At 53.0% G+C, this 26,628-nt stretch overlaps 1 long non-coding RNA gene across 2 annotated transcripts; it reads right to left on the reverse strand.

Moving 5' to 3' along the window:
* Positions 1-14,253: 14,253 nt before the first annotated feature.
* LOC119528527 lies at positions 14,254-18,048 on the reverse strand. Of its 2 annotated transcripts, none has more exons than XR_005215740.1 (3): positions 17,636-18,048; positions 16,550-16,833; positions 14,254-14,402 (listed from the first exon to the last, which is right to left on the reverse strand). It is a non-coding gene; the product is annotated as an uncharacterized LOC119528527 (long non-coding RNA). The 2 variants fall into 2 exon arrangements; XR_005215739.1 differs by having other exon boundaries at positions 17,610-18,048.
* Positions 18,049-26,628: the final 8,580 nt, after the last annotated feature.

A 26,628-nucleotide genomic window follows, 5' to 3' on the forward strand; every position in this document is an offset into this window, starting at 1 on the left:
CGCCAGGCCCAGAGACCCCCTTCTGGGATCCCCATCCCTCAAGGCTGCAGTTCCCTGCACCCACAAATGCCCCTGAAGCACCTGGCGGGTCCTGGAACATTCCAATGCTTCTCCAGGGCAGGTTCCCCACAGGAGCTTCACTTAGTCCTTGCTTCAGAGCTGATCCCACCCCACCCTCACCCCTCCCCAGCCCGTTCTCTCCCTAACCCAGACAGCAGCTGGGACCCCGCCCCTTGGAGAGCCCCCATATCCATTGCCTGTGGGTTTACACGTCCACGGGTGCCCCTGCCTCTGTGCTACCCTGCTGGCCCCCATTGCCCCTGGCGTGGCATTCCACCTGATTCACACTGCACCCCAAAATCCCCTCCTACCCGGCACCGTGAGCATAGCAGGATGAACAAGGATAAAGGGGGCTTCACAGGGCAGAATCTTAGATGACTTCAAGGAATAGTGCCCATCATCCATGCTGAAGGCACCCTTCAGATTATAGGGGGCAACCGCTACCAGTGCCCACCTGCCTCCCTCAGGCCTCACCCCACCCTCACCCCAGTGGGCCCAGGTGACTCCCTGTAGCCAGCATCTGCCTCTCTGTGCCCACGTTCAGGTCAGCCCGGAAGGGCCAGGGGCTGCCACGGCCCTAGCAGCCCACAATCATGACCGAGGGGACGAGCCTGCCAGCAGGGACCTGTCCTTCCCTGTCTGTCTCTGATGGGCTGGGACTTGGTGACCTCTGACTCCCAGCCTGACCCCAGACCCCAGGTGGTGATGGCCAAGGGCTGGGCATAGGTTTTGACAGGAAGGACACTTGATCAACCCAGGCGCCATCCTCAGGAAACCAGAGCACGGAAACAATTCTAGCTCAATGCCAGCAGGTGAAAAGAAATGATAAAACATTAGGGCAGAAATCAATGAACTCGAGAACAGGAAAGCAATAGACAAAAATCAATGAAACAGATGTCTGGTTCTCTGAAAAGAGCAATAAAATTGATAAAAGAGAGAAGATACAAAGATATTGGAAATGATAGAGAGGTCACCAGTACTGATCCTGGGGTCGTTAAAAGGCTAACAAAGAAAAATTGTGAGCCACCTATGCTCACAAGTTTGATGATTTAGGTGAAATGGAGCAATCCTCTGAAAGACACAAAGTATCAAAATTCACACAAGGAGAAATGGATCATCTGCGCAGGCCAATAGCTATTCAAGAAAAGGAATCAGTAGTTAATAATCTTCCAAAAATGAAATCACTAGATTCAGATGGTTTTACCAGTGAATTCCAGCCAAAATTTAAGGAAAATATGATACCATTTCTCAACAATCTCTTCCTGAAAATAGAAGCGACGGGAACACTTCCCAACTCCCTCCATGGGGCCAGCATTTCCCTAACACCAAAAAGAGATAAGATAAAGACATTACAAGAAAGGAAAACTGGAGACTAGTATCTCTCATGAACATGGAGGCAAAAATCCTAACAAAATGTTAGCAAATTGCACCAACAATGCATAAGAAGAATTATGCACCAGGTGGGATTATACAAGGCTGGCTCTGCATTTGAAAATACTCAACGTAACCCACCACATCAACAGAAAGAAAATAGTATGATCATATCAATAGAGAAAAAGCATTTGACAAAATCCAACACCCATTCATGGTAAAAGCTCTCAGCAAACCAGGAGTACAGGGGAACGTCCTCAACATGCTAAAGAGAATCTACAAAAAAATCTACAGCTAACATCATTCTCAATGGTGAGAAACTGGACACATTCCTCCGGAAAATCAGGGAGGAGGACACACCTATTCAACATGGTACTGGAAGCCCAAGAAAAGGAAATAAAAGATATACAGATTGGAAAGGAAGAAATAAAACTGTCTCTACTCACAGATGACATGATTGCCTATGTAAGAGTCCCAAAAGAATTGGCAAAAATTCTCCACGGAACAAAAAGTGAGTATAACAAGGCTGCAGGATACAAGGTCAATTATACAAAAGTCAATTGCTCCCCTAGAAACGAGCAACAACCAGTCGGATGGAGGCATGGGCTAAGGAGGGTATGGGACACGGGCCTCAGAGAGAGGCTGAAGGGGTCAGAGGGGGGGTGGGAGGTGGCAGCTGGGAGGAGTGGTCTCTTGAAGGGAAAAGGGAAGCTTCTGGAAGGTGTTCATAGGGAGTTTTCATTTGTGTGAGTTAAGTTCCTCTCCATCCCCAGTTCCCGTAAACTCTCCAGTGAAATCTGCATTGTTTTGAGGGGTCTTGGAGTTGGGTCTAGGTTTTCCAGGACACTCAGCAGATGTGAGTGGAGGTGGGGGAGCAAGAAGGGCCTGTTGTGTTTGGAAGAAATAGGTGGGATAGAGTGTGACGGGATCCCAGCTGCTTTCAGGGCCAGCACCGGTCCGTTTGCCCCACTCTCCACCCAGCCCACCATGTGACACACTGTTTTCCTTTTGTCTTCTCCATGAACAGCACCCTCCGGAGTTGTGCAACACGGTGGTCGTGTCCCCACAGCATGTGAGTCAGGACACCTGCAACCACTTCCCACCACCCTCCACGGCCAAGAGAAGGAAGACAGGACACTGTCCTGCACCCAGGGCTGTTGTTTTTTTCATTTCTCTTAGCTCAGATGGAAAATTCTGCCTGGAGAGGTGTGCCGGTTTGTATACATTATGTCCCCCAGAAAAAGCCATATTCTTTGATGCAATTTTGTGGGGGCAGACGTATTAGTGTTGAATAGGCTGGAATCATTGATTGAGTGTTTCCATGGAGATGTGACTCAATCAACTGGGCAACACCTTTGATTGGATAATTTCCACAGAGGTGTTGCCCCACCCATTCAGGGTGGGTCTTTATTAAGTCACTGGAGCACTTTAAAAAGAGCAACTAAGAGTGACATTTTGGAAGAGCTGCAGCTGAAAGACACACTTTGAAGACAGCCATTGGAAGCTGACACTGACATTTTGGTGAAAGCCATTTTGAAACCAGAACTTTGGAGCAGACACCAGCCACGTGCCTTCCCAGCTAACACAGGTTTCCCGGACGCCATTGGCCATCCTCCAGTGAAGGTACCCGATGCTGATGTGTTACCTTGGACACTTTATGGCCTTAAGATTGTAACTGTGTAACCAAACAAACCCCCTTTATAAAAGCCAATCCATCTCTGGTGTTTTGCAAAAAGGCAGCATTAGCAAACCGGAACGAGAGGATAGTGACTTCCCTCCTGTTTCCATAGTTGACGCACCTCCGTGAAAAGGGGTTTGTAACACTTACAAAATCCAAGGCAGCACAAGTTCATGTTGCAGGGTCAGTAGGGTTGGGTTCAGAGCGAAAGCAACCCCACATCAATATGATCCCAACACAAAACTTTAAGTCATTGTTATGAACTCACAGACGGTTTTAGTTTTTTTAATTGAGTTTTTTAATTGAGATACAATTCACATAAAATTGATCATCTTAAAGGCCATAATTTGAGTGGCTTTTAATATATTCACAATGTTGTGCCACCGTCATCACTATCTAATCCCAGAGCATCTTTGTCACCCCCAAAAGAAATCTCATACCTGTCAGCAGTCCCTGTCTATTCCCCCCATCTCCCCAGCCCTTGGAAAACAGGAATCTGCTTTCCATTTCCATGTTCTGGACATTTTATATTAATGGAATCCCACAATATGTGCCCTTTTGTGCCTGGCTTCTTGCGCTCAGCATGTTGTTTTCAAGCTTTGTCCGCGTCGTATCAGAACTTCATTCCTTTCTGTTGCTGAATAAGGTGCCATTGTATGGGTATAGCATAGTTTGTTTATCCATTCTTCAGTTGGTGGACATTTGAGTTGCTCCCAGACAAACATTTAAAATATGTTTTTTACATAACAATTTTGGAAACATCAGTATACAGTTGATGGCTATCCTTTCTTGTTATTTTCCCTAAGATTAGCCCTTCCTATGTTTTAATGTTCTTTCAAGAAATGGTGATGCCTCTAAATTATAGTTTTTAATAAAATGCCCTTGGTGGGGAAAAATAAGAGTTGACAACCCTAAATTACTCCCACAACACGTTTTTATTCCCTCTGCCTGGGAGCCACAGCCAGATGAGCTGGCGGTGTGTGTCCAGGTGCGACATGATTGACAGCTGAAGGCAGGTGCCTGCACATTTAATGAGGGTTCATTGGCCAGGTGTTTTCAGGAATCTGCATCCAGGTGGGGAGGCAGCTTCCCAGCCTGTATGGAAATAGACATCCGTCTTGCACATTCTGCTCCTCCCCACCCTGGGGCCGCTCTGGGCAAGAGACGGAGCCACGGGGCCAGGGTGCCTGAGCTTGGGGAGATGGCCTCTTAGTCACGAAGGTGGCAGAAGGTGGGGCTTGCTCCTGGCCTTCCTGCTGGTTCTACCTGTGCACCCTGTTCCCTGACTCAGAAGCCAGGTAGATTTGGGTGCCAGTCATCTGGAAATGGGGATTGGGGCGGGGTGGTGGGGAGCCATAAGGGGAATGGCTCAATTCAGTGTGGTACACATCACATGCACATAGTTTTTATACCATTTACAATAAAGCAAATGAAAATTAGAAAAATAGGAAAAGAAGGGAAAAAAATCACCTCTTATTTCATCCTAACACAAGCACTTATCTGCATTTTGCTGAACTTTCACAGTATAGTTTGCCTAGGCATTTAAAAAAAATACTTTTTTCTGATTATAGAAGTTCAGCCTCATTGTAGTAAAGATAAAGGAAAAAAAAAAAGAAAAAGAAAAATGACTCATTATACCACAACTGAGAGATAACCACTATTAGCATGTTGGGCTATTTCCTTCCAGTCTTTTTTTCTTTAGGTATCATAATACAATTTTCCTAATTGGATCATACACAATATTGTAGCAATTTTCATACAGTTTCATGGCTTTTTCACCTAAAATCCTGGGCTGAATTTTTTAAGGCTGTAAAATGTATTTGAAAATACTTTAATATCATGCATCTTATTAGAGTTTAAACATGCTATATGAATAATTTTGCATCCTGATATTTTTCACTTATCGGTGTAAATTTCATATCGTAACAAAGTTCTCCTCACTAATTGACATCTGAAAGCACAATAGTCCATTGAGGGGATAGTCATAATTCACTCAGCATTCCCTGCCTGATGGGCAGTTCTTGGCTGTTATATATGATCCTGCAAAATACCTTTCCGTAAAGGTTTCCTCTGGATAGTTCCTAAAAGTGGATTTACTGAGTAAAAGAATAGGAATAGGTGTCAAGGTTCTATATAAGTATCATTTTGCAGAATTTGCCTATTCAACATCCTTTTGACATAAAGTTGAAAAGCCAACTACGGCTTTGTTAGACGTATGTGAGTAAATGAGAACAGTAGCCGCAGAGCAGAGCCAGGGCTTCACTTTGACAGTCTTGGAATCACATGGTCACCACCACACCCTCTGGGAGCAAAGAAAACCCCATGCAGGGGCAGCCGATGGACCGTGTGCTCAGGTGGGCCGGAGGCCCAAGACCCTGCCCCGTGGGCGTTTCCACAACAGCCTTCAGCATCAGCACCCCAGGGGAACCAGAGGAAATGGGAACCCCTGCCCACAAATCTAACGCCATTTTCATTTTGCATCCTTTCCCTCCATTTCAGTAATTCTTTTCGCAGGGGCTGATTTTTAAGCATTTTCTTCATTGTTTTTCTGTATTTCCAAATTGTCTTTTTTGAAAAGGTACTGTTTTGGTAATCAGGGACTAGAAGCCATTTAAAAAAAATCTATGTCTATCCATCCATCCATCCATATCTATCTATCCATCTGCCTGTCTGCCTGCCTATCTATCTATCTATCTATCTATCTATCTATCTATCTATCTATCTATCTAGTTTCTCTTGACTCCATAACAGATCTTGGTTCTGAGAACCAACTTAGCAATCAGCTCTTTAATCCTGAAAGGGGTTTAATGTTTTAGGTCCCTTAAGTGTCTCAAGTGTCTTCCGTGTGCCAAGCACTTTAACCTTGTCATCTTGCTTGATCCTTGAAACAACTCTAAAAGGAAGCAATGATTATCCCCATTTTCCTTGGGGAAACTGGGGCTCGGATTAAGTGGCTTGCCCAAGGTCGTAGAACCAGGAGTGGGGGAAGTGATCAGAGCCAGGTCTTCTGACGCCTAAGCTCTTTCCAGTCAGGGGGTCTTGACTTAGTCTGGGGTCACCCAGGAATGAACCTCCTCAGGAGTCATGCGGTGAGCTCCCCATCTCTGGAGGTGAGCAAGGAGAGACTGGCTGGCTGCTGAACAGGGATACATCAGAGCTGTACCGCACATCAGGCAGGGTTTTGACTAGGAGACTCTTAGTTCCCTTCCAGTTCCCAAAGTCTGTGATTCTGAGGTCCAGAGAGGTTAAGAGACTTGTCCAAAGTCACACAGCTAAGACTCAGGTCTCTTGATTCCTAATCCAGGTTGCAGAGAAGGGGAGAAGTGGGGAGAGGAGAAATGTACATAGCTGGTTCTCAAGGAATGAATTAAAGACTCTGGAGACACAACTCTGTAGTTGTCACTTAGTACCACACATGAGGCTCTGTGCCAGCCCTGAGGTTGCAGAGGGGAACAAGGCGGTCCTGGCCGCTGCCCCTCGGAGCTGGCACTCTCATAGGGAGGGACAAATCAGCACACGCTCAGGTGTGCACATTGTGATGATGACATCATCCCGAAGCAGGGGAGCTGCGAAAAAGAAGGTGGGATGGGCGGCAAAACTGGATGGCGGTCAGGGAGCCCCTCGAGGATGTGACATCACCCCAAGACTTGAGAGATGAGCATCTTAGCAGGGGAGAGTGCAAGTCAGCGTGTTCCAGATGGGGGGTGGGGAGGGGGGCAGCCCTTGGGTAGGCTTGGGGTCGGCAGGAGAACAGGTGGAGGTGGAGGGTGCTGAGCGAGGCTGGGGGATGAGCAGGACCAGTCCCTGCTGGGGATTTGGCCTTCCTTCCGCGGTGCCCGCCTTGACCCACGTGGCCACAGTCTCCTGAGACCCCGCTGCAGCGGAGCAGGGGGAGGGGTGAGCGGCTGGGACAAGAAGGAGCCTCTGGGAAGTCACCTCACAACATGAGATTTTCGAAGGGGTGGGGTTCTCCATTTATCTCCTTTAGGTGCCGGGGCTGAGCAGTTCCCCTGTCCTGGAAGGGAAAGGGCCGATGTCTCGGAGAGGGAAGGTCAACTCTCTCTCACCGAGGCGCCCTCTGTCCCCGCCCCTCCCTCAGTGTTCCCTCGAGTCTGCCAGGACGCACCTGCCCCGGGGCCTCTGCACATCCTGGAAAACTCTCCCCACAGAGGCCTGCACAGCTCACACCTTCATCCTATCCAGGTATTTGCTGAGATGTCACCTGCTCAGGCAGGCCTTCCTGCACGCCGTGTGACCCGGGCCGAGCTGCCTACTCTGGCCTCAGTCTCCCCAGCTGTGACCACGTGAAGGCTGATCTTTTGGGGCCGCTGGCAGGGCAGGGTGCGGAGACTTTCCAACAGGCTGAGTCCCTTGTCTTCTGGGCGATGGACTGGAGGCTTTGAAAGGAAAACAACACCTGTGGCCCCTGCCTGCCCTGCCACGGCCCTGGCCCCGCTCCCAGCACCCAGCTCCCGGCTCCCAGCTCCCTCCGGCTGCAGGGGTTCTGAGTCAGGCCTCAGCAGAATCACCTCTCTGGGGGTTCACCTCCATGAGGGGCCGCTATACCCCACGGGGCCCCCGGGGCCCCAAAGTCAGGTCCAAGTGAGAAGCCCTTGGAGGTGAGAGAGACACAGGGATCCTTTGGGGGTCCCTGCTGTCACCAGCACTTCAGGCTTCATGGGAGAGGGTCATGGGTTTGCTGTCAAAAAAGCAGCAGGTGGTTTTTAGGAGTAGCACATGGTTTTTAAGAGGACGTGAGGGCAGCACTAGAAGGGGCCTGGCTGCTGGGTTACTGGGCTCACATCCAGCTCAGGTGCCCCATCCCCCGGCTGCCCACAGGGCACCTTCCACAGAGAGGTCTCCCCGGCTGTCCCACCTGGCCTTGCCTCCTCTGAGTTCATAGCCCTCTCCTCTCCCTCCCCCTGCCTCTCGATTTCCTCTTTCCTGTCTTGGGCCAGGCAAGTGGGACTCAGAGCCATTCACTGCTTTTTGCCCAGCACCTGGCATAGAGTGGCGGGGAGTGAAGGCATCCTGCGAAGTCAGCTTATGTTCAACATTCAGAGAGGTTGAGCGGCTCCGCCAAGAGCACACAGCCAGAGAGAAGCAGGGCTGTGATTTGAACCCAGGCTCCTGCTGTGAGCCTGGTCTTCCTGCTGCTGCACCACGGAGCCCACGTGGTGGGTGGAGTGTGATTCTCTGCGTGGCGGGACAGCCTCGGGGCTGAGCTCCAGGGGCAGGGCCTCTGGCTTGGCAAATTCAGTGTAAAACCTTAGAAATCCACTGGATTTCTGCTGAGCGTTTACTCCTCCTTTGAGCCTGGGCTTGGGCGGCACCTTTTCTAGGGAACCTTCTCTGACCGCCCCCATGTAGGCAATCCTGGCATTCTGTACAAAACTCCTACTCAAGTGTCCACACACTGTGTTGCAGGTGGAGGGAAAACACTTTAGAGGCAGGCCAGCCTGGGTGGACTCTGCCTTTGCCAGTAGCAGCTGTGAGAACTTGGGCATGTCATGTCACCTCTCTGAGCCCCGGCTCTCTCCCCTGTATGTATAATGGAGACATAATACCCTCCCTTGCCCCTAATCTACACTCCACAACATCTGTGACAAGTGACTTGCCTCGACTTGCACACCTCCAGGGACAGGGGGCTCACTACTTCACAGTGGACAGTGACTTCTAGTGTCCAAACAGCCCAGTCTGGAAAAACAGAGAGTGCTGTTTCAAAGTCCTGAACAATTCAAAACAGGTTGATTTGTCCCTGACCAGAGAGAGAGCATGCTTGTTCTGAAAAACAAATTCAAAGGCAGATTCCTCATTGGAACAGTTATCTGTGTTTTATCCGTCTCGAGCAGACACAGCATTGGAACACCCAAGCAGCTTAGATGACTTGTTACCCCAGATAAGTGTCAAGACTGCACCCAAGAAAGCCATCTGAGGGTGGGTGATTTCAGGGGCAACCACTGAGAAACTGAAACTTATTTTCCTCCCCAAACAAGTTGGATTGTTCATGCGTGACCCTAGCCTGCCACTAGGGACAGTGGCCTTTCATGGTTCAGTTTGTCTTTTAAAATCCACTCTCGGAGCTCAGCAAATAAAGCAGTTATTATTTTTTTATCCTGATGTCATTCTATTTTTTCTTAAAAAAAATTTCCATGTCGCGAATATACTTCATGTTTCATCATAGCTATTATGGAAAATATAGTGCAACATAAAGAAGAAAAAAATGAACTTTTAATTCCCTCACCCAGAAACAACCACTATAATATTTTGATACATTTTTTCCTTCTCTCTCAAGAAAAAGATCGCATCGCCTCCCTGTACCTGCTAAACCCGAGGGATAGGACAGTGAAAACGGCAACCCAGGCTCCAAACCTCTCAGACCTCACAGTCTGCAGGGCAGACAGAAAACAAACATGTGAATGAACATTGAAGTCATTTCCCATTTCCCTCTGTTGCACACAGGGCTGCAGTCTTATAGCCAAATGTCTAAATGCACTCAGGTTGATGGCATTAGGCTAACTTTCTAAAAGCGGAATTTTGGAAACAGGGTTTATGTCCTTTGTAAAAACCTCCGCAGTGGTCGTCTTTATGCAGCATCTTGATACTGTCCGGCCAATATCTCCTCTGCCTGCACGTGACAGTTTTCAATTACAGACCTATAGTCGCTGGATTAGGAGGGATCTTGCTGGTTTCTTGCCTAGGCTAATCCCTCATTGGTCTCCAGCTTACATACCTCCAGGGACAGACAGCTCATTTCATCTCAAGGCAGATTAATTCCATCTCTGCCTGGCTCTGCCTCTGGGAAATGTTCCCCTAATATTGAAATAAACTTGGTCCTCCTGAGCCTCACCCACTGACCCCCGTCCTGGCGACCGGGCAGAGCGAGCACCAGCTGAGCCTGAGGCCAGCTGCGTGTCCCCTCAGGGGCTCATCTTCCCATGTGTGTTCACACAGCTCCCACCCCTCCTTCCGCTGAATTGCAGTTCCTTTCTTCAGACTCCACGCAGGGACTGCCTCACCTCCCCCAGGGAGCCCTCCCTGACTGCCCCTGCCCCCTCCCGCACTCCTGCCTCTGTACCTGCCTCCAGCGAAGCTTTCTCCCTTACATGGCGGACAGAATCAAGTTCCATCTGTCTCGGCATCCAATAGGCACTGCACAAACACCTGTCGAGTAGGTGATTCCAGTGCCTGCGCTGTCTCTGACAAACTCTGTGATTGGGATCTGGGCCCACGGCCCTCACCTGCAACGGACCAAGAATCCACTTCCCAGACTTGCTGCGCCTTTGTCCACCCAATGAGAAATGGTCGCTGAGCTCGGCCTCTGGGCCCAGAGAAGGCAGTAGTCGCCCGGCCCTGGGGAGCTGCTATGAAAACGGAACTCAGTAAGCCACTGCGGACTGTGATGCATTCTTGGGAGGAACCCTGGGACAGAGATTGTGAGGGGCAGGTGGAGAGTGGGGCCAGGCCACGCGAATGGCCTTTCCAGATCATTCCATCGGCTTTCACCAAGCAGTGCCGTGTGCCAGGCCTGGGCTGACCGTGGGGTCTGGGATCCTCCAGAGGAAGCCCCCCTGTCCCACTGTCCTGGAGGGCTGAGACGGGAGTCGGGGAGATCAGATTTTAAAAAGGCAGTGAAATACTAGGCAGAGGCCAGGCTCCTGCTAAGCGGGTTTATTAACTGGGGGCCTGGCTGATCCATTCATTCATCTAATAAATCTTGACTATAGCTTTCTCTGAGCCAGGCACTGTGCTGGGCTCAGGGAGCAGACAAACCCCTTGATCCCTGAAACTTACCCTCTAGAGGGCCGAGACAAATGATAAACACATAGGATACATCAGGGACAATAAAACAGGGCAATGAGACACAACGAGGTCGGAGCTACTGATTCCTGTCCAAGGAGGAGCCATGAGGGCTCAGGTTTGTGTGAGGAGGTGGCAACGGACCCCGGGAGCAGAAGACAGCCCATGCAAAGGCCCGGAGGCCAGGGCAGGCCGGCCACGCTCGCTGCTCAGAGGGAAGCCCGCAGCTGAGGTTGCGCAATGGCGGCCCTGTCTGCTGAGTGTGCATTTTGCCCCTAACAAATCACCCCCTAATTAGCAGGGGCTGCCAAGAACAAGGCACCCCCACCTCGACCACACACAGCGCCTACGTCTTCCTGGAAACCAGCAAAGCGCGGCCTCCCCCGACTGGCACGGCGTCCTCCCCGAGCCGGCCCCAAGGAGGGGTGGCCGGGAAGAGGCGAGAACAGGGCTTCATTATGAAAGTCCTGTTTCAACAGAAAGTCAACAGAAAGTCCAAGTGTGCCTGGGTGGGCAGGCTGGGAGCTCAGAATAGCTCACCGAGCCCGTGTTCGCCAGGCCGAGTGCAGCCGGGATGAAACGGGCCTTTATTAAGGGAGGCCCAGCATGGCCTGAGCCAGAGGACACCCCAGGCCGTCCATCTGGGGCCTTCCTGAGGTGGGTACAGCGCAGGGGGGTGCCCCATGCAGACCCCGGGCTTGGATAGAGCAGGTCTACATTTATGGCCATAGGTAGCCTGTCTACATGGGGGAGCTCACCATCCCCTTCCCCCCTCCTCAGGACAGAAAAATAAATTCAGCCGCAAATGAAAGGTGGTGGCCAGTGAATAACACTTGGTCGTGTGAGGCTCCGTGATTCTCACAGCCTGAGCTCGGCTGGTCCCCAGCCACCCAGCAAGCAGGTGCCCTTAGAGACCCGATTCTGCAGAGGAGGAGACCGAGGGTCAGAGAGCATCAGCACCTTCGCCAAGTTTGTAGCTGGTGAGTAGTGGAATGGGATGGAACCCAGGTCTGCCCGAGCCCGATGCTTGTGTATTTCACCCCATGGTGTGTGTGTGAGTGTGTGCATGTGCGTGTGAGTATGTTAGTCACGCGGTTGTGCCGGGAGCCTCCAAACACTCCACCTGGTTGGGATGCCCAGGGCCAGCCGGCTGCGGGACCGGCTCAGCTCACACGTGGCAGCTTGTGGGGAGCAGGCCCAAAGGGCTCCCTGCCCGGGACCGGGGGACCAGCTCTCGGGCTGGGGCTTGTCTCTCGTGAGATGGAGGTCCCTGGGAGCTGGGGCAGTGCCTGGCTGGCCGGTGGGTGGGTTGGGGCATAGAACCCTGGGGGAGGGGGTGTGGGGCCTGCCTGCTGGGCCGCTGCCCGGGGAAAGCGCCCCTAGAGCTTCTGCTGCTCTGACCTCGTCATGCCCTCTCGCCTCTAGCTGCCATCTGCTGTGCATCCTCCTCTGTGTGGTCCCCTCAATCTAACCTGGCCCCATCTTTCTTCCGGTGTCAGTCCTTCCCGGGGACAGACTCCCAGCCATCAGCCCCGGCTGCCTCCACACCCTCACCCCCTGCCGTGCCCTCCTCTGACCTTGGCCTTCTCATCAGCCCTCCAAGCACCCTGGACGGTTTCACACCCCTGAGCCTTGGCTGCGGTGCTTACCCTGCCTGCAGTCCCCTCCCTGGATGGCTGCACCAGGGCAGCCCGTCTCCCTCACTCCAGGCTGCACCAGGCCCCACCCAGGAAAGCCCCCAACTCCTGCCAACGCGACCTCCCCATACGGTGCCTCCACAGCAGGTCTCAAGGACTTGTCGTCTCACCCATGAGCTCCGTCTCTCGAGGGCGGGTCCACATTCTGCAATTCACCCCGAGACTTGGAGACGTGGAGCCAGCACTGGCCAAGCTCATGGATCCCGTGGGTCGATCTGGACAGCTCGGCTCTCCTTCATGTGTGGTGGCTCATCCCGAGACTCGTTCCCCCGTGAGCCTCCGTTCCTGCCATGCAGCCTCTCCGGGTCGCCCTCCCACGTGGGCACCCGCAGCCTGGAGGCTGCTCCCCCAGGATGCACCTCCCAAGGAGAGCCAGGTGGAGGGCAGCTGGGGATGGTGAGGGTGGGAGGAGCATCACAGCCAAGTCACAGGAGAGCACATGGGGTAGGAGATGCTGTCGGGGTCCTTCAGGAAGACACAAGCTGCCACGGGAGTGTCCCCACAGCCCCTCAGGCGGCCCCGCCCCTGAAAGGCACTCAGGAGATTTTGGTGGTCTGTGGCGCTCACCTGGTCTCCAGGTGAGGAAACCAAGGCACTGCATTTCAGTAACTTGCGCAGGGCCCTCAGCACCCAGGACCTGGTCCATCCACACCCCCACCCCCTGGAGACAAGATGGGAGTGTCCAGAGAACTGGGCTCCCTGCCAGGGGGAGCAGGCACTGCCACTTCTGGGATACTTGGGCAAACTGTCCAGCCTTTCAGGCTCCTCGGGCAAATCGGGAGTGGTAAGGTCGCCTCTGTCCCAGGTCAGGGGTAAAGAGCCACGTGGAGGTTTCCTGGCACAGAGAAGGCCACTCACATCTGTGACAAGGGTGTGTCCTTACCGTCATGGCCTGTCCTTCTGGGATTGCCCCCACCGCAGTGTCCAGGTGGGCCCAGCAGATCTCTCCAGGCCCCAGGGGCAGGGGGGTACAGCCGTCACTGCCACCGAGCGTGGGTAACTCCCAGGATCCCCGTTTGTGAAAACTCCCAGTGGCTCCCATGGTCTCTAGGATACAGGCCACAGGCTTTGACTTGGCTTGGGGGGCCCCAACCCGGCTCCCTGTCCCCCTCCCTCAGGGGTTCCGTGGAGCTGCTCCAGTTATTCCGGATTATTTACTAGTTGTTTCTGTTTTTTTTTTTTTCAATTGTTCCAGGGGGACTACTTAGCTTCCACTCCTCTCTATGCCACCGTCTTGGATCCTCCTCCTCCCCAATGTATTTTTGACCCTTTTCCTTACACCAGAAAGAATCAGAATAAGAAATGAAATTTAAAAAGAACACCCAAATCATCCCCCCATCCCACCCTATTTTTCATTCAGTCTTTGTCCCATTCTTCCACTCATCCATCCATACACTGGATAAAGGGAGTGTGATCCACAAGGTTTCACCATCACTCTGTCACCCCTTGTAGGCTACACTGTTATACAATTGTCTTCAAGGATCAAGGCTACTGGGTTGGAGTTTGATAATTTCAAGTATTTACTTCTAGCTATTCCAATACATTGAAACCTAAAAAGTGTTATCTACATACTGCGTAAGAATGCCCACCAGAGTGACCTCTCAACTCCGTTTGAAATCTCCCAGCCACTGAAGCTTTATTTCATTTCATTTCACATCCCACTTTTGGTCAAGAAGATGTTCTCAATCCCACGATGCCGGGTCCAGATTCATCCCCGGGAGTCAGATCTGACATTGCCACGGAGTCAGGTCCCACTAGTGGGGAGGGCAGCAAGATCACCCGCCGAGGTGGCTGAGCTGGAGAGAGAGGGCCACATCTGAGCAACAAAGAGACACTCAGGAGGAGAGTCTTAGGCACAATTATAAGCATTTCCCTGTTAGGCTGTGCTCTAAGATTCAGTTCTGAGTTTACACATTGTAGTTAGTCCATGTTAGTGAGGCATTATAGTGTTTGCTTTGGTTTCTGGTGTACTTCACTCAAAATGCTGTCTATAGGATCCAATCACCTTGTGGCGGCGTGTCTCACAGCTTCACTCCTTCTTGTAGTTGCTCAGTATTCCATTGTATGCACACACCACAGTTCACCATTCTGTTCCTCAGTCAATATACCCTTAGGCCACTTCTACCCATTGCAAATCATGAACACTGTCTCCATGAACATCAGTGTGCAAATGTCTGTCCATGTCCCTGCTCTCAGTTCTTTCAGGTACACACCCCATAATGAGGTTGCAGGACCCCATGGCCCCCACATACTTAGCTTCCTGTGAAACTACCACACTGACCTCCAGAAAGGCTACACCATTCTGCCTCCTCCTCAACAGTAAATGCACCCCAATCTATTTTTGAACATTCTCCTTACACCAGAAAGAATCAGAATAAGAATAAAAAATAAAAGTAAAAAGAACACCCAAATCATCCCCCCCATCCCACCCTACTTTTCATTAGTTTTTTGTCCCCATTTTTCTACTCATCCATCCACACACTGGATAAAGGGAGTGTGATCCACAAGCCTTTCACAATCACACTGTCACCCCTTGTAATCTACGTTGCTATACAGTCATCTTCAAGAGTCAAGGCTACTGGGTTGCAGTTTGACAGCTTCAGGTATTTACTTCTAGCTATTCCAATGCATTAAAACCTAAAAAGTGTTATCTATAAAGCGGATTAGAATGTCCACCAGAGTGACCTCTTGACTCCATTTGAAATCTCTCAGCCACTGAAGCTTTATTTTGTTTCATTTCACATAGTGGATGTGGTTTTGACTATTGTAATTAGGTAACGGTAACTTGAAGTTAAGGCTTCTCCTGACTGCACGTGCTCTAGTGGCTAGAACCGGCCAGGACCAGCTTTAGTGGGAGCTGCAAAAGGAGAGGAGACAGTAACTTATCTTGCGGCTGAAGCAAGCCTCTTATGAATAAACATGAGGAGGCAGGAGCTCAAAACAACGGAACAGAAACTCCTTCAAGCCAGTAAGGAGGGGCTGCTTTAGTGGGGAAGTGGGTGGGCAGGCGGCGGTCGCACTTGGGCAGTTTCTTGGCTTCTCTGGGCCTCGGTGACCTCAAAGTCCGGGAGACGCTGAAGGCCGTCTGTGCATTTCACCCAAGCAGCGAGGGGTTTTGTTGTTGTTCCCAGATGATTTGAAGATGGGGAGGAAATGTGAGAAAAGTCTAAAATGATCGGGGCCCTGAGCTGGAGAAAAGACCCCAGCCCAGGCGGAACTTCTCATGTGGCCCTGAGCAGGTCTCTCACCTTCTCTGGGCCTCGGTTTCCCCAACTGTCCCATGTGTGGGGTGGTTGGATCAGGGCTGGCCCAAGCACCGACGTGGCCTGGGGCCCCTGCCCCGGCTGCCAGCCAGGCCATGGCAAGACAAGTCCAGAAGCCGAGCCCTACAAGCCCTGAGGAGGTTAGCTTTATGTGTTTGGGATCCAATAATAGAAATTGGGGCCTGTGTTTTGCATGCCTCTGTTTTAGTCGTTCAGTTTCCCAGTAATTCCTTTGCACTGTATTTTAGGGAAGTGGAGTGCTGCAGGGGGATTTGGCTGGACACTGCAGGTGGGTCAGAGGGGCTGGTGGAGAGGAGGGGTGAGGGCCTGTGACCGGGCAGGCCGCCGTTCCCAAAGGCCCAGCAGTGTCCATGTGGTCCAAATGTTCTACTGTCCGACCGGCCCAGCACATCCCCCAAGCCAGCCTCTCCCAACCTGGCTCACCGGCCTCCAGGGCTGTACCTGCTCACCTGGGCCCAGACTAGAGTCAACCCTGACTCCTCTCCCCTCCCCTACTCACATGGCACCTGTCACCAAGTCCTGTCTATTCCTGCCTGTGTCTCTCTGTCCATCCTTTTCTCTGACTCACCTGGGCCATGGAGCAGCCTCCTGCGTGTGCTCCCGGCCTCCAGGCCTGCAAACCTCCCCTCCCAGAGTGACATCCGAGCCACAGATCTCACCTGGCTCCAGCTGACCAGCTGCCACCTCCTACAGGACCAGGCTGCTGTTATTGAGCACCTACTGTGTGCCAGACCCAATATGCACTTGACCTCACTTACTGCCCACTGCAGCCCCAGGAGGTGGGTACTATTGTGCCCGCTTCACAGATGAGGAGAGTGAGGGTCGGGGAGTGGGGTGGAGGGAGGGACTTGGCAATTGCAGGGACGTGGCAAATTGTCTTCCGGATGTGAGCCCAGGTCTGCTGGACGCCGAGGCCCTGCTTTCTCCCGTTCCCGGCTGCCACCTACAAGACGGAGCCTAAATGTCATGAATCGTCACCAATGACTAGTGTCATCCTCTCTCAGACACCCAGGGCCCCATCCACACCAGGTTCCCAAAGAGGCCTCCCCGCTCACCTGTCAGCCTGCCTGCCCTGCCCCTTCCCCACCGGGCCACTCCCCACCCACATGGCCCCTTCCGGTAAACATAGCTCCTGTGGTTTGGGGGTGTAGCCAGCTCTGCTCTAAGCCAACCAGATTAGCTCCTCCAATCCCCATATGACCCTTTGTGAGTACGATCAACATCCTATAATAGGTGGAGAAACCGAGGAATGGATCAAGTAAGTTTCTCAGCGTAGAAGTGGCTGAGCAGGGATTTGAACCCACATAGACTGGCCCTAGAACAGGTGGTCAGCCGGTTCACGGGACACCCTTTCATTTCTGGATCTGCCCTCCTGGCTGAGGTCTCCCATCACCCCATGCTGCCCGCTGCTTCAGCACTTAGCAAACTGCCCCAACACACACACACACACACACATGCACACACAGACATGCATGTGTACCAGGTACACATGCAGGCACACATCACACACATGCACACACACACATGCACACACATGCACGCACACGTCTCTCGCGTGAAGGAGCGTGGCTTTCTGCTTTCTCTTTATGAGAAGGAGGCGAGAACATGGTCACGTATGAGCTCCACTGTTGCTGCCCAGCTCTATCAACAAAAGACCCCACTCAGGAGACCTGCCCCCCGCCTTGGGGCCTCCCTCCCCGAGAGGCACCGGGCACCCACCCGTTCCCACCGCAGGGCCTTGGCACCTGCTGTTCCCTCGGCTTTCGCTCTTCTGTGCCCGTCGCTGTCTGGCTGCCTCGCTTGCCTCCTTCAGGTCTCGGCACGGAGGACACTTCCTGCCTTCTCCACCCTGGACCATCTAAGGAGCAGGATTGGGGGTGCCAGGCCGCGTGGGGAGCGGGATGACGCTGTGGTCAGGGTGTGCGCTGGGGTGGCCTTCCAGGGCTCCTTGCCAGATTAGGAGCTAATGGCTTCCTAGGCCTCTGCTCCCCCTCTGAGAAATGGGGGTGACCACACAGAACTCGCCTTGGGGGGCCACGCAAGGCTGCGTGTGAGGCTGATGAGGGCGCGGGCACAGATGACACAAGGCTGCGTCCACGACAAGCGCTCAGGCCCTGCCAGCTGGGGAATCCGAGGCCAAGAAAGCGCAGCCCGGCGTGCCCAGGACTCGGGGAAGCGGCGTGCCGGCCTGCGTGGGATGCACGGCGGGGGGACAAGGGCTCGTCCCTGCAGGAGGCCTGGCTGCTCTGATAACCAGTTCCGGAAACAGAAGGAACGATCTCTCGAAACCCATGACAGCTGGGTGGGTCCTGAGGGCGTTCCGCTGTGCAGACAAAGCCACTCTCTAGAGCCCGTTTCCATAACATTCTCAAAATAAGAAACATAGCATGACAGAGAGCAGATCGGGGGCTGCCAGGGGTTGGAGTGGGGGGAGGAGTGGCGTGAGGGAGATATTGGGATGACAGAACATTCTGTATCCTGATTGGGGTGGGAGGTACATGTATCTCTACAGGCAACAGAACTCAGAAATATACACAAAAAGGAAAGTGAGAGTGTGGAAACACTAGAGCTGCCTGGACAAGGCCTGAGGTTTACTTACGACGGTTGTGCTGATGTCAGTTTCTGGTCTTGCTCAGTGCACTGGGTTTGGAAGACGTTGTCACTGGGGGACGCTGGGGGAAGGGTCAGTGGGAATTCTCTGAGCTGTTTTTTTGCAATTTCTATGGAAAAGTCTAAAATTATTTCAAAATAAAAGGTATTAACAAAAAGAGGGAGGGATGACACAGGGAAAGGCCCCCTCACAATCCCAGTGGTCTGTGAACAATCCATTAGGAAGAGTTCCAGGTGTGGTGTCCCCAAGTGGCTGCACTTCTTGGCTTCCTAGGCACCAATAAATACCTGTCGGCAGGTGAGTGTGGGAGCCAGGCAGTCGTGGGTTTGTGTCTGGCCTCTGCCCCGCACACACAGCATGGTTTGAGGCAGGCTGTGTAGCTCCTCCATCATTATCACCATTATACACCCTGAGAATTCGTGTTTCCTCCGGGCCTCGAGCCCTCCCTAAAGGTGAGGGGTGCTGGGGTTGGCCGGAAGGGGCTGTGTGCAGTACTCTTCTTTCCTCTGACCTCCTTCACTTCTGTGCTGGAACAGACACGTGGCCTGTCCCTGTGGCCAAACCAGCTTCCCACACACCCTCAGGAAGGCCAGGTTTGTGGGGAGACCCATGGGGAGCTGCAGGGAGTCCACTGCCCACAGGCCCGCTGGTCAAAGAAACCCACAGAGAGGAAGCCCGAGGGCAGGGGCCGTGTTTCTGTAAGTCCACCCAGCTGAGAAACGGGCCAGGGTGCCTGAGGCTCACACCCGCCACCCAGATAAATCCCCCCTCCTCCTCCTGGTGCAGGGAGGGTGTGAAGGAGGGTGGGCAGACACACAAATGACCAGGGAGCGGGGTGCAGCCCACAGTTGTTTTTGTTGTTGTGATTTTCTCCATCGTTATCACCACCCTACACCCTGAGAATCCATGTTTCCCAGAGCACAGAGCTTTCCATCTCCACTTTCCAGCTGAATGTAATCCCCAGTCTGTGTTCCTGTAAGCCCAGGTCCACTGCTGTTCTCCTGTGGGTCCTCTCAAAGCTTTTTCCAGGTGTTTGTTTTTCAATAGTAAGATCATATTTTCATGCATTTAGCAATGATTTCTGGTGCTTGGAGGGCTTGTGTTGTAGTATTTGTGGTTTTGTAGCCTGGGTTGTGTTCATTTTTATGGGTTTTTTGGGGGGAGGGGTGTTGCTTTTCACTTAGTTCTCTACTATAAGCAAACACCTAGTAACAAATTATTATGTACCTGTATCTATCTCCTATGCACGTGCACACACACACACACACACACACACACACACTTCTGTGTGCACAGCCTACACCTGAGAAGGCAGAAAAAAGTCCTGCAACCATACTTGCCTCCAGCAAAGGGACAGATGGACTCTTCTCTGTGTTCTGGGGGAGGTGGGGAATTACACACCTACAGGAAAGTGCACTCAAATTAAGTCACAGTTGAATGAATTACAGAGCAAATCCTCAGGTAACCACCAAGCAGGTCAGGAAACCCCCAGCACCAGCCCCAGGAGCCCTCTTTCCACGCCCCCCCCCCCCACCCCAGCCCCTCAAACAAGCCCCCGAGCTGACTCAGGGCGATCACTGCCTCCCGTTCCATCAGTTTCACCACCTAGTTTGCAGCCTTGATCCCCAGGTGTCGTGCCGGCTCCTGAAACCACCCAGGATGTTCTCGTGGGCGTCTGGCTTCCTTCACTCAGCCTGACATGGGTGAGATGGGTCCTTGCTGGGCGACGGCCGCCAGCTCATCTTCTCTCCGGTACAGTACTTTGTGGTTCAGAAACCGATCACGTGGTTGATCCACGCGACTGTGGACAGGCACCCGGGTGTCTCCAGTCGGGGGCAGTTACGGGCAATGCTGCTGTGAAGGTTCTAGAACAGGTGTCCTGGCACCAGGTGCGGGTGTGTCTCTCGGGGTTTACCTAGGAGTGGCACAGCAGGTCTCGGGCAGCACCTCGGCGACCTCGCGGGACAGGGTTTCCGAAGCAGCGCCAGTGACACCCCAGCAGCGGTGTCTGCGGGTTCCTGAGACGTGAGGACCCCATGGCGGTTTCATTTGCGTCTCCTTGAGGCCAACATGGACAAGCCCTTTACAAGGGCTTCTTGGCCAGGGGGAGAACTTGCACCTAAGACTCTTCCTGATCGTTTGGAGGGCTTTCAGATCGTGTGGGTGTTTTACTTTCTCCAACTAAAAGAAAAAAAAACTAATTAATTTTAAGAATCATAAACATCATTGTATTGATTTCCTATGGCTGCTGTAACCAGTTACCACCACCTTAATGGCTTAACACAATACACACTTATTCTCTTGCAGTCTTGGAGGTCAGAAGTCCAAAATAAGTCACACGGGGCCACCTTCGGGTGTTGGCAGGGCTGGGTCCTTGCTCTCCCACCTTCTAGAAGCTGCTGGCTTTCTTGTGATGGCCACATCCCACCAATCTCTTACAAGGACAGATGACCCAGGACAGTCTTCCCAATCTCAGCATCTTTCACTTAATCACATCTGCAGGGCCCCCTTGGCCATGTGAGGTAGCACGGGCACAGCCCCCAGGGACTGGGGCATGAACATTTTTGGGGCTGTTATTCAGCTGACTGCAATCGTTTTGAATGGAGACATGATACTCTGTCTGCTGCTGTTCCCCAAATACTGAAATTTAAGCCCTCTTTTCATTTATTTATTTATTTACTTACTTATTTTTGGCTTTCAAAAATACTGCGAGGACCATCCTTGAGAACGCTTTCTCCTGGGGTGACAGAGTAACGGCCCCCACGGCTGTCCCTGTCCTCATTCCTGGACCCTGTGAACACGTGAGTTGATGCAGCAAAGGTGAATCAAGGTGGCAGGTGAAGGGACGGATTCCAACCAGACGGCCGTAAGAAAGGGAGCGCGTCCCGGGCTCCCCAGGTGGGCCCCGTGTAATCACAGGCTCCCTTCCAGGTGGAAGGGGGAGGCAGGGGAAGCGGGTCCCAGTGACCCGTGTGCAAGCAGCTCTGCTGTCCACCGCTGGCTCCCAGGATGGAGGAAGGGGCCACGAGCCAGGGAGTGCGGGCGGCTCTAGAAGCTGGAGGAGGCGAGGAAACGGATTCTCCTCCAGAGCCCCCAGGAGGACCCGTCTTGCCGAGACTCCTTGATTTTCACCCGGTGAGGCCCATGTTGGACTCTGAATCCACAGCTGTGTAAGGGAATAAATGTGGGTTGTTTTAAGCCACTGAGTTTGTGGTGATTAGTTACAGCATCAGCAGGAAACACCTGAGGATGGAGTTCTAGAACTTGAGTAATGAGATGAAGGCTCTGGCTGCTTTTTTTTTCAATTGATCAATTCTGTTTTTTAAAAACCCTGAATCGCCCAGTTTGTCCACAGAGGATATACCAGCCAATTTGCCAATGGATAAATTGCCATAAGTGAAATACAGGACACCTAGCTAAAAATGAATTTCAGATAAACAGCGAATAATTTTTAGTATAATTATGTCCCACATATCGCATGGGGCATACTTATATCAAAACGTATTCACTGTTTATCTGAAATTCAAATCTAACTGGGCATGCTGTGTTTTATATTTGCTAAATCTGGCAACCCCACATGTGAGTGGCCTGTGGCATGTAGACCTTTATATCTCCAAGGAATATAATAGTTTAATAAGTTTCTGGAGTGGCTGCTTTAAATGAATCATGTTAATGAGCCACTGGTTGAGTCAAAGAGCTTAAGGATTCGGTTAATCAAAGATAGACAGATGCAAAAGGTGGTAGTGAGAGGGGGCAGCTGGGGGAACCATGCAAGGCCACAGCGTGGTTCTGTGAGCTCAGCTGGGACTTGCAAACCCGCTCAAGGGTAGTTGTACTCTGTGTGGACCGGGTGCCTGCACAGAGCCCTGGCAGCGAGAGCACATTCATGGGACTGGAGAACAGGGTGGCGGTTTGGAATTGAGCGGACCCACTTCTGCAGCTCCGAATGTCCCTTGGGGCTGCTAATCTTTCTTTCCCCCTTTCCCAGAAACTGGAATAAGCTGTCCGCCTTTGCCTGGCCTGTCTGAGCCTTGTACATCCTGGCCCGGCCTGCCGACAGCTGCCAAGGACGGGAAAGGGCAGTGGGCGGAGCCGTCACCAAGCGTGGGCACCTGGCGGGGGGCCCAGACACCCCTTCACGGGCTCTCATCGCCCCCTGCGGGGTAGGAGAAGCTGTCTGTGTTACAGAAACGGAAAGGAAGAGTCAGACCTGGGGTCAAAGCCCAGGTCCCCCAGCAGCTGGGGGGCTTGCGGATACTACACGCACATCACCCGGCAGCGCTCGGCCTGCTGGAGTCATGGTGAAGACCCCAACGCTGCCATCACTGTAGGAACCGTGGACCCGGGAGCCCGCGGGGAGTGGGTTGAGCCTAAGAACAGACCTCACCCGGGGCCCAAGGCCCAGCTCTGCGGCCCAGGAGCTGGCTTTCTGGAACTCTCAATCGGTGGGCCTGGCCACTGTGGGGGTGGGAGGATGGGGAGATTATCAGACCAGTGCTGGTGCCTTTGGGGTGTGGGGAGCCGAAGAGAGCAAGCAAAGCCAGCCGGCTTCTGGGTTTCCCGTCCCTACATTTGTCCTTCACCCAGTTCAGGCCACTTCTCTTCCTCCAGATATCTTAAACCCAGGCCATAGAGAGCCAACTGTGCCAGTGCGGGGGCCCTGGCTGTGGGCTCTGAGGCCCTGGGTTTGAATCCTGACTCTATGCAGGTGGTGATGGGACCTCAGACAGCCACTTCTCTCTGACTCGGTTTCCTCCTCCATGAAGTGGGGATTACGGGGTCTGCTCTCCAGCTTTACAGGGCCACAGGGAGGATCCAGATGTGCCTGGCTTCCCCCCACCCCTCCCACCCTGGAAGTTTGCCATGACGAGGTCACTGGAGACCGGGAAGGGTCCCATCGGTAGCCACCTCCTGCCGGCACCCCATCTCCCTCTGAAGGATCCCACCCCCCGGACGGTGGTCACCCGGCTCTGGTGTCGGTGAGGACACACCCTCCTCGCTCTACTCCTACCTCTCCTTCTCAGTCCCCTTGGGGCTCCTCTTCCCTGATCACCTCTTAGGAGGTTGGAGGCTCTCCGGGTTCCTTCCCCACCCCTCATCTGTTCTCACTACCCACTCTCTGAGCCTGGCGGAGGTGGCTATGAGCATGAGTTTGGAACCAGATGATCTGGTTTCAAATCCCAGCTCTGCCGCTTCCAGCTCTGTGACCTTGGGCAAGTCTCTCAGCCTCTCTTTGCCTTAGTTTCTTCATTGGTAACATAGTAAAAGTACCGACCTCATAGGGCTGTTGTGAGAAGCCGTGACACATAATGAGTTTTTAAAACCTGGCCGCACAGTAAAAGCTCGGTAAACATTGATTTGCATTATCTGTGATCCCACTGACAGCAGCCCACATTGAAGAAGCACCTGCTGGGTCAGGCCCTGGCAGCCCCTTTACCTGTGTGGCCTGGTGGATTTCTCACCATATTCCTGTGACTGCATTTTGTGGATGAGGAGACTGAGGCGCAGGTGTGATGTAACGTGCCACCGCAGGAGATCGGGAGAGCCAGGATCCCGAGCTGGGTGTGGCTTACACGGGACGTGGGTGGCCACTGGGCGACCCAGGAGCAGGGTGCCTCGGGCTCCAGGTGCCCTCCTGTGCTCGCAGGGTGAGGCCTGAACTCCTCACGCTGCACGAACTGGCCCCTGCCTGCAAAGCTTCCTGGCTCACGGCCTCCCCCAGGGCCGGGACAAAACAGGAGCTGGGGAGACCCGTTAGGAGGTGTAATGGGTTGAATTATGCCCCCCCCCCTCAATTCCATGTCCACTTTTGCGGTCGGGGTTACTGCTTCTAGGGGGAGTGGCGGCCGGTAGCCGAGCCCTCAGCTCTCGGGGCTGCTTAAAGGGTACCGGCGGCGGGGGCTCTTTCCCGGAGGCGAGGGCGAGGCGGAGGACGTGGCCAGGGTCCTCGGCGAGAGGCGTGCAAGGTGTGGAGGGCGGCGATAAGGACAAAAACACTCTTCATCCAGTAGGAGTATGCGCCAAAGAGATTTATTCAGGGGTGATTACAGGTTATATAGGCTGGTAAGAGGGGCAGGGCTGGAAAGGAGGTGAAGTAGCCTAAAATGGCAATACTGAAGGAAGAGGGGCTAGGATTGGTTCTGAGAGGACGCAGGAGCCATTGCAGCGGGCGGGGGTTGTTCTGGCCACGGTGCATGCGCGCTGGCGGTGGCAGGAGTGGCCTTGGCACAAGGGAGTATGTGGGTAAGATAAGGAAGTGGGGAAAGGGCAGTTGGGAGAAAGGCGGTTTCCTCCGGCAAGCCTCCCCTGCCAGTGGCATTTTGGGTGAGGAAAAGGGAGCTGCCTTGACCTCGCTCCTCAGGCTCGGGGGGGCTGCAGAGGGCACTCACGCCCGTACCTACTACCCTCCCCAGGGGGTGATCAGGTCCCCTGGCCCAGGCCTGGTAAGTCGAGGCACAAGCTCAGTCCCCGCAATTCCCCTTTCTTTTCTAATTAGAGGAAGAGGCTTTACCGGAGAGGCCGCTAAGGGTGAGGGAAGGGGGAGGTAAGGGAAGGGAAAAAGGGGTTGACGGTGGCTCAGCGAGGCTGGAGCTCAGTGTTGGTGTGGTGCCCGGGCGCTTGACAATGGCTTCGCTGCAGCGGGTTGGGCGAAGGTGAGGGGTTTAAAGTTCAGGGGTTTAAAGTTCAGGGGTTCAGAGAAGCTGGAACTCGAGATGAGAGCAATGTTCAGGTGATTGAGAAGGGCCTCGCGGTCGGCGGGTTGACCGGTGGCGTTGAGGTCGCGGAGGGTTGGCTGTCATCTTGGAGTGGGGGGCGTCAGAGGTGGCGAGTCGCTGATACTGGATTTGCACGAACGAGGAAAAAATGGCATCTGTTTGTTTTCTTACAAGCTGGACAATTTTGCGGATGAGGCAGGGTCCTAAGATGAGAGCTAGAATAATTATTAATAGGGGGCCAAGAAAAGGAAGGATATATGGGAGGATGGGAGTGAAAAAACTGGACCAATAACTGGTGGCTTCACGATCTCTTTTACGCTTTTCCAGTCCCTCTCGGACCCTTTTCAGGCTGTCCTCGACGAGACCTGTGGAATTGGCATAAACACAGCACTCTTCTCCTAGGGCGGCGCAGAGGCCTCCTTCTTTGAGGAGGAGAAGGTCAAGACCTCGGCGGTTTTGGAGCACGACCTCAGAGAGGGAATTGACAGAATTTTTTAGATGGTAAATAGCGTTTTGTAAGTGACGAATGTCCTCGTCAACAGCCGCCCTGAGGTGAGTTAGGGCGGAGCCTTGACTGGTTAGTGCAGCGATTCCGGTGCCAGCGCCGGCAAGACCTAGGAGGGAGGCAATTGTGAGGACGGTGATGGGCTCTCGCTTTCGCAGTGGGGCTGGAGCTGCAGTTCTTTCCAGACGGAGGAAGAAGTCTTCTTCGCTATGATATAAGACCCTAGGGATAAGGACAATTAGGAGGCAAGTTTCTTTATATTCGCTGATGATATTCGTGCTGAGACAGGGGGTAAGTCCTGTAGAGGAGCAGAGCCATTGGGAGGAGTTATGAGGAATGAGAAATTTTGCCGAGCTACTGGGAGATGAGTAGCTGGCACAGGCAGTGAGGTCGGGAGAGTTACTGGAGCGAGGGCGGACGCACTTTCCCGTATAGGAGACTGAATGAAAGGTCAGGGGGACGGCAGAGGTATTCCAATTGCATTCCGAGGGGCTGTTTTCTGTGCTTTCTGAAAAGGAGAGGTTGGAGGCAACGGGCTCGTACAGTGAGGAAGAGGTGGAGAGGCAGAGCCAGCAGGAGGAGGTAAAATTGGGGTTGGAGGAGTTCACTGAGGCAAAGGCGGCTTGGATGAGGCTGAGGAGGGGAGAGGAATAACGAGAGGGGGGTAGAAAAGGTTGGGGTGGTGGGGTTGGCGATGCGCTGTTTGTAGCTGAGGTGCGGTTTCCGGATGCACTGCTTGTACTTGAGGTGCGGCTGGAGGGCTGTGGAAAAGGGGGTTAATGACTTGGTTGGGACTTATGCCAGAGGGTGTTTTTAATGCAGTATTTTGGCATGATTGGTTTACAGCCTCCTTTTTTATTAGAATAAGTGATCCTCGGTCGCCTCCTTTTTTATAGATTTTGAAGC

This window comes from Choloepus didactylus, chromosome 3 (assembly GCF_015220235.1).
Source record: "Choloepus didactylus isolate mChoDid1 chromosome 3, mChoDid1.pri, whole genome shotgun sequence".
Taxonomy (NCBI): domain Eukaryota; kingdom Metazoa; phylum Chordata; class Mammalia; order Pilosa; family Megalonychidae; genus Choloepus; species Choloepus didactylus.